Here is a 13,223-nt window from a genome sequence, read left to right as displayed (position 1 = left end):
TTACTAACACGGAATCAGCTAAAGCAGCTCAAAGGCGAATAGAACTTCCCCTTTAGAGTGCCTTCGTACGTGTTGTACGTCACCGCGCTTTTTTCATCATTTTTTAAAAACGATGGTATCTGGGCAATGTCGTTTTTAAAGATGAAGTTAGAAAAACTTTGTTTTTTGGACATGCTGAAAAACTACGTTTTTTTTTTTCATGCCGAAAAATTATCGTGTGTACGCGGCATAAGACTGCCTGCACTCGGGAAAGATGGGATTGCAGGTAGTGACTGGCCTTTATGGATACCTGGTTGCTAGAGGCACCCACGGTTTGTTCTTGCCCTTGTGCAAGACGCTGCATTGCTTCCTGTAAAGCAGCTACCTGTGTTTGAGTCGTTTCTTGCTGGACTGTGACCAGCAAGCGAGTGGTTTCATGTTGCTGCGCCATTGCTTCCTCATGGTGATGGTTGGCTTCTGCGGTGGCCTGCTGCTGGGCTATCACGCTCTGAACTAGAGCTTTTATCACCTCCTCCATGTCGTCTTGTGAGGTTTTTAGAGCTTGTGCTGTCTTGACCCAGGACATGTAAATGTGGATACTGGCCCTTTAAATGCTTTCAAGTGGCTTTTGCGGCTATACTCTGCCCGCATTCTCCACCAAATGTAACCTGGGGGTAGCTCTGTAATAAACGCCAGCCAGTTTATTGAAAGCAAACAGTTCATTTATTTCAATCACAACTAAACAAAACAACAGCTTACTTCAGCCACAGTAAAAAACAGGCCAAAATCCTGGTGTCAATAATTTAAGCAGGCTTCCCACTAGTTTTTTGTCCCATACAGGGGTTAGGCTTCTCCAGAGCAAGGGTACCAGACAGGCCAGACAGAGGGGGTCATCAGTCTGTGTCTCTGTAGGTCAAAGAGCTCACACTTGCTTCACAGCTTGTGAACACTCTCTCTCTCCCTCCCCGACTCACTTCCTTGACACAGGTGCTGATTTCCCTCTGCTGCCTTTCAAGTCTCCCTCCCCTGGGAGTTATCCCTTTGGGTACCAAAGTCCTAGTAATCAGGGTTTGTAGACTCTGCAACTGCCCCCCTTAAAGGGACCACGACTCAAATATTGGGGGAATTGACCTGCCATCCAGGACACATTCCCGGTGTCCTGTACAATATATATATATATATATATATATATATATATATATATATATTAATATATATATATATATATATATATATATATTTATATATTTATATACGGCTGTATATATCAAATACACTCCCTGCACGCCACTAACTAACCTGCCTAATCTCTCTTCATTCATAATTACACTATATATGGTTGCAGAGTAAGCAGCCTTATATAGTGTGGGGCGTGAACTCAGCCCTCTGAGCCATGATTGGCCAAAGGCACCCTGCCTTTGGCCAATTATGGCTCTCTCAGCAGAGCGCAGGTCAGGTGCATGCTTTGGCCAATCTTTAGACGCCAATGCATTGTGATCTTGCAGTGCATTATGGGGTTCCGATTTTGCCGCGAACGCCCCATAATGTTCAGTTTTTGCCAAACGCTCGATGTTCGAGTCGAACTTACGTTCGACTCGAACATCAGGCTCATCTCTATTTACCAGCCGATATCTACACAGTGATTACCACACGCATATATATGTGTATATTGCAATACTGAATATGAAGAAGAATTTAACGCTTGTGTAAGTTTATGCTTCTTTACGCGCATTTACAGGAGCTCTTTATGGAATATTTGACTCAGGATATTATTCTCAACAAGATTCTGAGTATAAACATCAGTAAATTCTTATGTCTGTGCGCAATTGGCTTTAGCAAACTTTGAGTGTTTGAACATCAGTATTCCTGGCAAAAACAATTCTTGCTGTTATTTTGTGAATTTTTGCCCTGAACACAAGTAAAATAAATTCGAGGTCTCAGAATGCAATTTTAACCTCTTCAAATTAACAAATGAAAATATGTGCATTTATTATTTTTATATGGAGCCTGTAAAGCATTGCACCAGCAGATCGCTGGTGCCATGCAGGTCTCTTGCAGATCTGTCAGTGTATTTGCATACCTCCCAACTTTTTGAGATGGGAATGAGGGACACCTATTTGCAAAAGTATGTAAGTATGATACACCCCCCTGCCACGCCCCCTTAACCTCCCTGGCGGTATGATTCTTTCAGAAAAAAGGTGCTGAAAGCGGTACCATTATTTGCAAGGAAATTTGGCGTTTTATACTGTAGGCCTGTAATTCTTAGGAATAACTCACTTAAATCTGACCAAACCAGAGTCTAATAGGCATCCCGGGTATTTATTTGTTTATGTTTTTTAAAAACAAAATTATAAATTATAATATAATAAATAATTATAAATAATTATAACAAATAATAATATAATTCAAATAAAAATTATTCAATAATGTAATCAACTCAAAATCACTGAAATTTGCTCAGTTGCAGAATTGTTGCTGTCATTATTTTATTTTTTTATGACAAATTTCCCCACAAATCGCTATCGCACAATTCTGCAAGTGATTATAATTTATTATCGCTGTTTTCTAGCTGATCTAAAACCTTTTCACATAAAGGGACACTTTTGGTTGCTATGGACAATCTACAGTTTCCAGGCAGAAAGAACCGTTTTTATTATATAAAAGTACATGTAGGACACTGGGCAGACCACTAGGGACAAAGGGGGTGTGTATTTTTTACATACAGTACTGTAATCTATAAGATTACAGTATACTGTATGTAATGTGTTTGTTTACGTTTTTGAATTTGGCGCCGTTCTCCGCTCCCGTGCGTCGTAACATCGCAGGGAACGGAGATCGGCGGCACAGGAGGACGCTCTGTGAATCGAGCAAGCACCCGCTCGCTCACACAGCGCGGTGGCATCGCTGGATCCAGGGACAAGGTAAGTAACTTTGTCTGTGGCTGCAGCGAGGCAAGCTCGAGTCTGACTCGGGGTTACCGCTTTTGGTATGAAAATATCACCCCGAGTCAGACTCGGGAATACCGCCAGGGGGGTTAAAGGAGAATTATACAAAATGAATCATTAGTTAAACCCACACATGCTTTTTTACCACTACTTTGCCTATATGAATGACACAGCCATGTGGGCGGATTTCAAAAAAGTGACCGCTAGTATCGGGAACTTCTCCCTGTATTGCTGCCTCAGAGAGTATGGCAGTGGCTACAGCAGTGGGAACATGTTGCATGTTTCACCCTTAAAACAAGTGGAACATGTAGCATGTTCCCAAAGGTGAACTCATCCTTTCACTTTACAAAGCATACCCAATCAAATGCAAGGAAAAGGAAAAAAAAATATTTTTGCTTGCACAGTCCATTTACCTTTAGTAAATAAATCCCATGGATCGAAAGATGGTTAAAATTAGACAGCTGTCCATACAAGATTCGTTTTATGTTGCCAATGAAATACAAATCTGAGAAAGGAAATGTTGAATTGCTTAGTGGTGTGGGATAAACACCTTTAGCTAGATTCAGATAGGTTTACGCCGGCGTATCAGTAGATGCGCCGTCGTAACTCTGAATCTACGCCGTCGTAAATTTAAGCGTATTCTGGAAACCAGATACGCTCAAATTGGGCTAAGATATGAGCGGCGTAAGTCTCCTACGCCGTCGTATCTTAGGGTGCATATTTACGCTGGCCGCTAGGTGGCGCTTCCTCTGAGTTTGGCGTAGAATATGCAAATGACTAGATACGCCGTTTCACGAACATACGTGCGCCCGTCGCAATTAGTTACGCCGTTTACGTTAGAGATACGCCGGCGTAAAGATAAAGCTGCTCCCTAGGTGGCGCATCCCACGCAAGGTATGGACGTCGGAACAGGCCTATCTTTTTACGTTGTTTGCATAAGTCGTACACGAATCGGGCTTGACGTAATTTACGTTCACGTTGAAAAGGCGTACTTTTGGAGCAATGCACACTGGGATATGTCCACGGACGGCGCATGCGCCGTTCGTTAAAAACGTCAATCATGCCGGGTCACCAGTCATTTACATAAAACACGCCCCCCTGATCCACATTTGAATTAGGCGCGCTTAGGCCGGCCCATTTACGATACGCCGCCGTAACTTAGGAGGCAAGTGCTTTGTGAATACAGCACTTGCCTCCCTAACTTACGGTGGCGTAGCGTATATGCCATACACTACGCCTGCCTAACGTTGCGCCCGCCTACGTGAATCTAGCTACTTGTTGACAAATGACCTCATCTGAACATTTTACTACGTTAAAAATTCAAGAAGAGGTATCTCCGACATAATGTAGCCCTTACTATTTCCCAAACAGCAGATTCGATTTTTCTATACAATTCTCCATAATGAAGATGCCACACAGCAGCTTTTCAGGCTGATAATTGCTGCACCAACGCCATAAGGAAGTCACCATGAAGTACATTGATGCTGTGACACACACAGTGTTCTTTAGGTAAAGATTCTCACATTTAACAGGATCACAGGCATTAAGAGCTTTGTGTAACCCTAGGTTAAGAACCATCTGTTACAGCCACTGGACTTTGGAATTAGTTGTGTATCTTCAGATCCAGAACAAATCACAAGGAAAAGAAGAAATATCCGAGACACATGAAGCAGAATTTCCTCAGTTCTACACAATTCTAATCTAATACATAGGGCTGATGTCTTCTCGCTTCTTCTGCTGAAGTTATAACAGGAATTGAGAAAAAAATCTCCCTTATTCCTGTTCCAGTGACAGCAGGTCAGGTACAGAGGGTAAACCTCCCAATTGGGGACAAGATAGAAATCTGACAGGGGATTTAACCCTTCCTCATTCTATCCAAAAAAAAAAAAAGAATAGAAAAAAAAATGCTTTGGCAAGAGATACAACCCAAGCAGTTAGATGCTTTTCTCCCTGTTTTACCTTGCTTATGTGTTCACCTAAGCTGACCCTTGAAACAAGTGTGTATATGCATAATGCCACAATTTATTTATTTCAGGTACTTATATGGTACCTGAAGAACACCATCCCTACAGTCAAGCATGTAGGTGGAAACATTATACTTTGGGGTGTTTCTCTGCTAAAAGAAAATGCAGACTTTGCCTCATTGGGGGGGCCAATGGACGGGCGTGACATCATCACATCGCGCCCGGGTCCTCCGACCGTCATAGAGATGACTGGTGACCATCTGGTCACCAGTCATCTCTATGCTTCCTGCCAGCGCCGGACGATTCGTTCTCCGGGCCCCCGATGGCACGGGAGAGCCCGGAGAAGCACCGGATGGCGGCGGGAGGGGGGGATGTCCCCTCCCGCCGCCTGTAAGAACGATCTAGCGGCGGAACCGCCGCTATGATCGTTCTTACGTTGTGCAGAATCGCTGGCAGAAGAGAAGGATATCTGAATGATGCCTCTAGCTGCAGGCATCATTCAGATATCCCCCCACAAAGCCCAGGACGTCATATGACGTCCACTCTGAACGGTAGAGGTCCTTTGTGGACGTCATTTTACAATGGGCCGGTATTGAAGTGGTTAATCCTATAAAAACTGTATGGAAGGAGATGAAACTGATAGACCCTTCATTTATTTGTAAGTGGGCAAACTTACAAAATCTGCAGAGGATCAAATAATTATTTTCCCACTTGATATATATTTATTGCACATTCACATCAGTCTCTGCCTTCAAGGAGCTTACAATTGAACCCTAACTCACATTTGTACATACATTTCTACAGACAAGGGCCAACTTACCTACCAGCATGTCTTTGGAGTGTGGGAGGAACCTTGAGTAGCCAGAAGAAACCTCCACAGGCACAGGGAGAACACCCCTAGTTCTACCAGACGGATGTGCTAACCACTTAGCAACCCTGCTGCCCATTCCTGTGTAATTCTTTAATTTGCTGTTTCCTCCAAAAGGCTAGCAGAAAGCTGAGCCTGTACCATCCTGTTGTACCTGGGCTAAAGCGGTGCATTTTAAAGCATCATGTATCTGTCTATTGGTGTTGTATAGTAACACAAAGTTTGTAACTGTATGCTTAAACCGGAGGTCCCGCGAAAAAAAAAATATTAAAAGCCAGCAGCTACAAATACTACAGCTGCTGACTTTTAATAATGAACACTTACTGTATTTGCTGGCGTATAAGACTACCTTTTACACTTAAAAAAACTGACCAAAAATCAGGGGTCGTCTTATGCGCCGGGTCAGCTGCTCGGATGCCTGCTGGATGTGCGGTTATACTGTATGTAGCTTTGGCTACATACAGTATATACCGCTTAGCCAATCCCAGTAAGCGATGTATTCAAATGAATACAGAGCCTGCTCGGATTGGAGTAACAACCTCTGCCAATCCGAGCAGGCTACATACAGTAGCCTGCTCGGATTGGCTTTGAGATTCAGAGAGTCGTGGGCTGATGTTGCAGCCTCTGCCAATCCAAGCAGGCTTTGTATTCATTAATAGAATTCATCGCTCGCTGTGATTGGCTCCAGCACGAAGGAAAAATAATATTGCTCCAGAAAGAAGAAATATGAAGCGTTGGAAGCCTCGGAAGGGGGGGGGGGGGCGTCTTATACAGTGAGTACAGGCAAAAAATCTTAAACTGTAAAATTAGGGAGTCGTCTTATACGCCCGGTCGCCTTATACACCGGCAAATACGGTACCTGTGCGCCCGAGATGCCGGCAGCAGAAGACAAGCAATCGCTCATCTCTCTGCTGCCCTCGCCGCCATCCTCGGTGAGGGAATCAGGAAGTGAAGCCTTGTGGCTTCACTGCCCGGTTCCCTACTGCGCATGCGCGAGTAGCGCATCGCTTTCCCAGTGGTCCCCTCTGTCACCTGGGACCAGTGTGTTCCCAGAAGGCAGGGGGGGGTGGAGTGACTCCCGTGGGAGTCATTCCCGGAAGTGGGTGTAAGTATTATACAGATATGTGCTCCCCTCTCCCCCCTGAAAGGTGCCAAATGTGACACCGGAGGGGGGAGGGTTTCGAAATTACATGTGCAAAGTAAGTTGCTCTGTGCATTGTGCTCCATGTGCATTACATTCTACAAAGGCATAGTTTACAACAACTTTAGAGGAGATGATGTGTCTTAGTAACACACGATAGAATCCATCCGCTGAAAAATCCCAGCAAATGGGTTTCAGCGGATAGATCCTATGGTGTGTACACTCCAGCGGATCTGTTTCCGCGGATATATCTCCCCTGGGATGGATTCCAGCAGATCGAATATTCGCTGACATGCAGAACAAATCCATCTGCTGGAGTCCATCCCAACGGATGGATCCGCTGGTCTGTATAGACTCACCGGATCCATCCGTCCGAAGGGATCCCCCGCATGCGTCGTAATGATTCGACGCATGCGTGGAATTCCTTATATGACAGCGTCGCGCACGTCGCCGCGTCATAATCGCGGCGACGGCGCGACACGTCATCGCCAGAGGATTTCGGCGCGGATTTCAATGCGATGGTGTGTATACTCCATCGCATGAAAATCCGCCGAAATCCTCGAGAGGATTTATCCGCGGAAACGGTCCGCTGGACCGTATTCGCGGATAAATTCTATCGTGTGTATGGGGCCTAAGAAGAATTTTGTGAAACAGAAGCTAACAAAGAAGAATTTGCATCACTTTCACAATTTGGCTTAGCACAGGGGTTCTTAACCTATTTGATAATGACAGCACTACAGTATATACAATTCCAAGTAAGACTAGGATGTCTTTATTAAAAACAGTATTTTTTTATAATGGCTTTGAAAGCCCTAGAACTCTCAATTCTTCCGGATCCTGCCATAGCTTTCCTAAACCTTTAGCTCGCTACACTTATGCCGCGTACAGACGGTCGTTTTTTGTGATGAAAAAAAACGACGTTTTAAATCATGAAATAAAACGACGATTTTGAAACATAATTTTCAAAGACGAAGTTGCCTACACACCATCGTTTTTTCACAGTGCTCTAGCAAAGCGAGGTTACGTTTCACCACTTTTTTCCATTGAAGCTCGCTTCATAACTAGCTTCTGGGCATGCACGGGTGTAAAAACTTTGTTTTAAACGTCGTTTTTTGCTACACACGGTCAATTTCTGTGAAGTAAAAAACGACGTTTTGAAAAACGACACATAAAATTGAAGCATGCTTCAATTTTTTTGGGTCGTTTTTCAGAAGACATAAAACAACGTTTTCTCCCACACACGGTCAATTAAATTGACGTTTTTAAAAACGTTGTTTTTTTACATCGCATAAAACGACCGTCTGTACGCGGCATTACCCATACTCAATTCCAATTACTTATTCAACTTAATACTTCAGCCAAACAAACTATTACCGAGGCATGGAAATTCCAAACCCTGATTTTGGATCTGAAGCTAAACACAGAATGAACAGAGCACTCATACTTGCTAAGATGACAGCTATTGAAGAAAATAAGATCAATACATTTCGCAAGATTTGGCAACCATGGGTCAAACACTACTTCCCTTCTGACTTTGACCAGTCTTTGTTATTACCACACTAGCTTGTTTAGACTACTTAATAAATAGATATCTATCGTGAGCCGGACCACCACCACTGGAGATTCTACCTTCTATTTTTGATTTACTTACTTTTCTCTATTGTTGTTCTTTAAAAAAAAAAAATTGCTGTTTTCCCCTTTAGGGCTCTTTCACACGGGCGGACCGTATGTCCGCTTTTTCATCCATCCGTGTACGGATAAAAAAGGGACATACATTGGTCCCTATGAGATTGCGAGTGTCAGCGGATGAACATCCGCTGACACCCGATCTCACCCGGTTCCGCAATCCTCCGATTAGGAGGAAAACTCTATTTTTCCATCCGTCATCGGATCAGGTGAACACGGACAGACGGTCCGTGTTCATCCGATCCCCCCATATTGATCCGCCCCGTGTTAAAGAGCCCTTATGCAATAAATATCAAAGGGATACTTAGTATTTTTTCCCCTTTCCTTACTGCATATCTTACTTCTGATAATTGATACTTAGTCTGTTGGTCTGATCATTATATCTTTCTTATCTCCTTATATTCCTGTGTGTATATAATAGACACAGTGGTAGGATAATATTATTTACTATTATGATGTTTAAAATGTTCTATGTATGCTATGTATCCATGCATTTTATTTTTTTATTTTTTTTTTAAAAACTCAATACAAATATTTAACAAGAAGAAATAAAAAAATAAAAAATAAAAAAACAGTAGTTATAGAAAAAAAAAGCCCTCCACCAACAATTTCACATCTCTGGCAGAGCCTGGAAGTACCCAGTGCTAGCCAGTTTAGAGTCAACTTTGATTAATAAGCAGGATCAGCCAATCACTATCCAATATGTGTCTTCTATTTATTTCCTACATTTATAAAGCACCAACATCATATACAGTGCTTTACAGAACTCATACAACCACTCATAATATTCATACCACACTTACATGCTCTGTGGCCAATTTTGGGGAGTAAGTCAATAAGCTTTGATTCTGGCAGTAAAGCCACAGAAACCAGGATGAAGATAATTTACACATTTCTGGCAGATAATGTTCTAGGTGAGATTTAAAGCGGAGGTTCACCCAAATAACATTTATATAAGACCAAATTCTTAATACTACCAGCATGTACAGTCGGCACTTTTTTTTTTTTTTTATTAGGCTGTACATACCTTATAATCTATGGGGCAGATCCACGTACCTGCGCGTAAGAATCCGCCGGGCGCAGCGTATCTAAGATACACTACGCCACCGCAACTTATTTTATTTTTTCGAATCCTCAACGAATTTGCGCCGTAAGTTACGGTGGCGTAGTGTATCTTTGGCGGCGTAAGGGCGCGGAATTCAAATGGATGTAATGGGGGCGTGTTTTATGTAAATACGTTGTGACCCGACGTAAACAACGTTTTTTTTAACTGCGCATGCGCCGTCCGTGGGGGTATCCCAGTGCGCATGCTCCAAATTAAACCGGAACCAGCCAATGCTTACGACGGTGACGTCATTCTATGCAAATCCCTATTCGCGAACGACTTACGCAAACAACGTTAAAAATTAAAAATTGGACGCGGGAACGACGGCCATACTTAACATTGAGTACGCCACCATATAGCAGCTTTAACTATACGCTGGAAAAAGCCGAACGAAAACGACGTAAAAAAATGCGCCGGCTGGACGTACGTTCGTGGATCGCAGTAAATAGCTAATTTGCATACTCAACGCGGAATTCTACGGAAACGCCACCTAGCGGCCGCCGAAATATTGCACCTTAAGATCCGACTGCGTACTAAGACGTACGCCTGTCGGATCCCTCCGAGATGCCGTCGTATCTTGTTTTGTAGATACAAAACAAAGATACGACGCGGGAATTTAAAAATAACGCCGGCGTAATCCTTTTGTGGATCTGCCCCTATATTTGCAATCCGGCTTCCGGGTACTTCTCCCGCGCGAGTAGGCGTTTCCAAGCTGAGCTGTAATGTAATCTGGGTGTTCGCCCAGATGATTGATGTCTATCAGAAAATGTTCCCCCCAGCGGATAAGGCCCCGCCCCCTGTATTGCGTAGGCGCATCACAGAGTTTCCGAAAGGAGCCAAACATGTAAAGGGGCGAGTCGGCTCTACACGGCGCCTGCGCACCGACTAGGAGCCGTGTAGATCTGACTGCACAGGCGTCGTATAGAGCCGACTCGCAGCTTTACCTGTTCGGCTCCTTTCAGAAACTCTGTGACGCACCTACGCAATACGGGGGTTGGGGCCTTATCCGCCGGGGGTAACATTTTCCGATAGACATCAATCATCTGGGCGAACGCCCAGATTACATTGCGACTCATCTTGGAAACGCCTACTCCCGCGGGAGAAGTACCCGGAAGCCGGATTGCAAATAAAAAAAGAAAAAAAGTTCCGACTGTACATGCTGGTGGTATAAAGAATTTGGTCTTATATAAATGTTATTTGGGTGAACCTCCGCTTTAAAGGCCCAAGGCAACATCACTAACCAGTTAACGTTCATGCTGCTTATGATGACATTACAGACAACTAGGGCCTGGGCAGACTTCTCTAGTCTATTTGAATAGCTACCTCACCTACTCAAGTAGCAGAGAGTTACAGTGGAGGCAGCATTGGAGAAGGAGACAGACATTGAGGAAGCACATACACAGTTTTGTTAAAAGGTTTGCATACCCTGGCAGAAATCATGAAACGCTGGCATTAATATTGAAAATATGACTGATCATGCCAAAAAAACTCTTGTTTATTTAAGGATAGTGATCACACAAAGCCATTTATTATCACATAGTTGTTTGTCTCCTTTTTAAATAATAACAGAAATCACTAGGGTTGTCCCGATACCGATACCAGTATCGGTATCGGGACCGATACAGAGTATTTGCGGGAGTACTTGTACTCGCGCAAATACCCCCGATACCTAAATAGAATACTTTCCCCCCCCGCATCGAAAACCGCCGCATCGCACCGCCGCATCGAAAGCCGCCGCATGGGTTAAACGGCGTGCGGGAACATCACAGCTTTCATTTGAATAGCTGTAGTGTTCCCGCGCGTATAGACACTCCCCCTTGCTCGGGATTGGATGGGTGATCGTGATCTGTCCAATCCCGAGCAAGGGGGAGTGTCTATACGCGCGGGCAAAACAGCTATTCAAATGAATGCTGTGATTTTCTCCATGCGGCGGCGGCTTTCGGCGGCAAAGGTATGGGGGAAATGGCTGGAGGGACATGGCTGCATATATGAGGGACATGGCTAGAGGGACATGGCTGCATATGTGAGGGACATGGCTGCATATGTGAGGGACATGGCTAGAGGGACATGGCTGCATATGTGAGGGACATGGCTAGAGGGACATGGCTGCATATGTGAGGGACATGGCTGGGGGGACATGGCTGCATATGTGGGGGACATGGCTGCATTTGGGGACACATTTAAAAAAAAGTATCGGTATTCGGTATCGGCGACTACTTGAAAAAAAGTATCGGTACTTGTACTCGGTCCTAAAAAAGTGGTATCGGGACAACCCTAGAAATCACCCAAATAGCCCTGATCAAAAGATTACATACCCAGAAAGTTTGGCCTTGTAGTAAAAGGTGACACACACAAGTTAAAATGGCAATTAAAGGTTATTTTCCTACATCTGTGGTTTTTCAAATTGCAATTAGTGTCTGTGTATAAATTGTCAATGAGTTTGTTAGATCTCACGTGAATACACTGAGCTGGATACTGAGCCATGGAGAGCAGAAAAGAACTGTCAAAAGACCTTCATAACAAGGAAATTGAAATTTATACAGATGGAAAATAATAAAAAAAGATACTGTTCAATCACTTATTAAGAAGTGGAAAATTCGGGGATCTCTTGATACCAAGCCAAGGTCAGGTAGACCAAGAAAGATTGCAGCCAACTGCCAGAGGAATTGTTCAGGATACAAAAAAAATCCCACAGGTAACCTCAGGAGAAATACAGGCTGTTCTGGAAAAAGACTGTGTGGTTGTTTTAAAGGAGCACAATACAACAATACTTTAAAAAAAAACAAAAAAAAAACAGCTGCATAGTCTAGTTGCCAGAAAGAAGCCTGACAACACCTTGACATGCCTCACCGGGCTTTTTTGTGTTCAGCTTTAAATAGTAAAAGGAAGAATAAGGATACCAACCTGTGCCTTTAAAAACAAGAGCTGCCACATTTCTATCTTGATGACTGTCACTCAGCAGTTCTCCTGCTCTGCTTCTCTATGCTCACTGGAGCGCCAAGCTGTGGAGGAGTAGGGAGTGGCCGTCTTGGCATCACGCTCAGAGCCTGAGACTGTCAGTCCAGGCATCTGGCAGATCCAGACTTCCGAAGTCGGGATGATGCGGTGCCTGGACTGAACTTAGTGACGTCAGCAGAGAGCAGACTTCAGACCGCTCTCCGCTAAAAACGGGACACAGGAGTGCACAACTAATTGTACTCATGTGACCCAGAGGAGAAGCCCAGCCAAACAAGCTGGACTTCTCCTTTAACAAAACATGAAAACAACCCAAATAACCTTGGCATCAAACTATGCTGATGTCTTGTCTTATGGTCTACCAAGAGGCACATGTGGGAGGGAGGTGAGCCCAGTGTGAGGATCAATCCATGAAAATTATTTATAAGTGACATTATATTCATTATCAGGGAGATAAGTTATCCTTAAAGAATTTAATTCAGAGAAATAATAATGAGTATAATTTATGGTTCACTTCTACTGGCAGCAAGTCAGAGGAAAATTTTCATGACCTATTTTCATTGAGGATGGTCAGATTCTC

This window comes from Rana temporaria, chromosome 10 (assembly GCF_905171775.1).
Source record: "Rana temporaria chromosome 10, aRanTem1.1, whole genome shotgun sequence".
In the NCBI taxonomy this organism is placed as follows: Eukaryota; Metazoa; Chordata; class Amphibia; order Anura; family Ranidae; genus Rana; species Rana temporaria.
The sequence above is the reverse complement of the archived record's forward strand: the minus strand, read 5'-3'. Positions refer to the sequence as shown.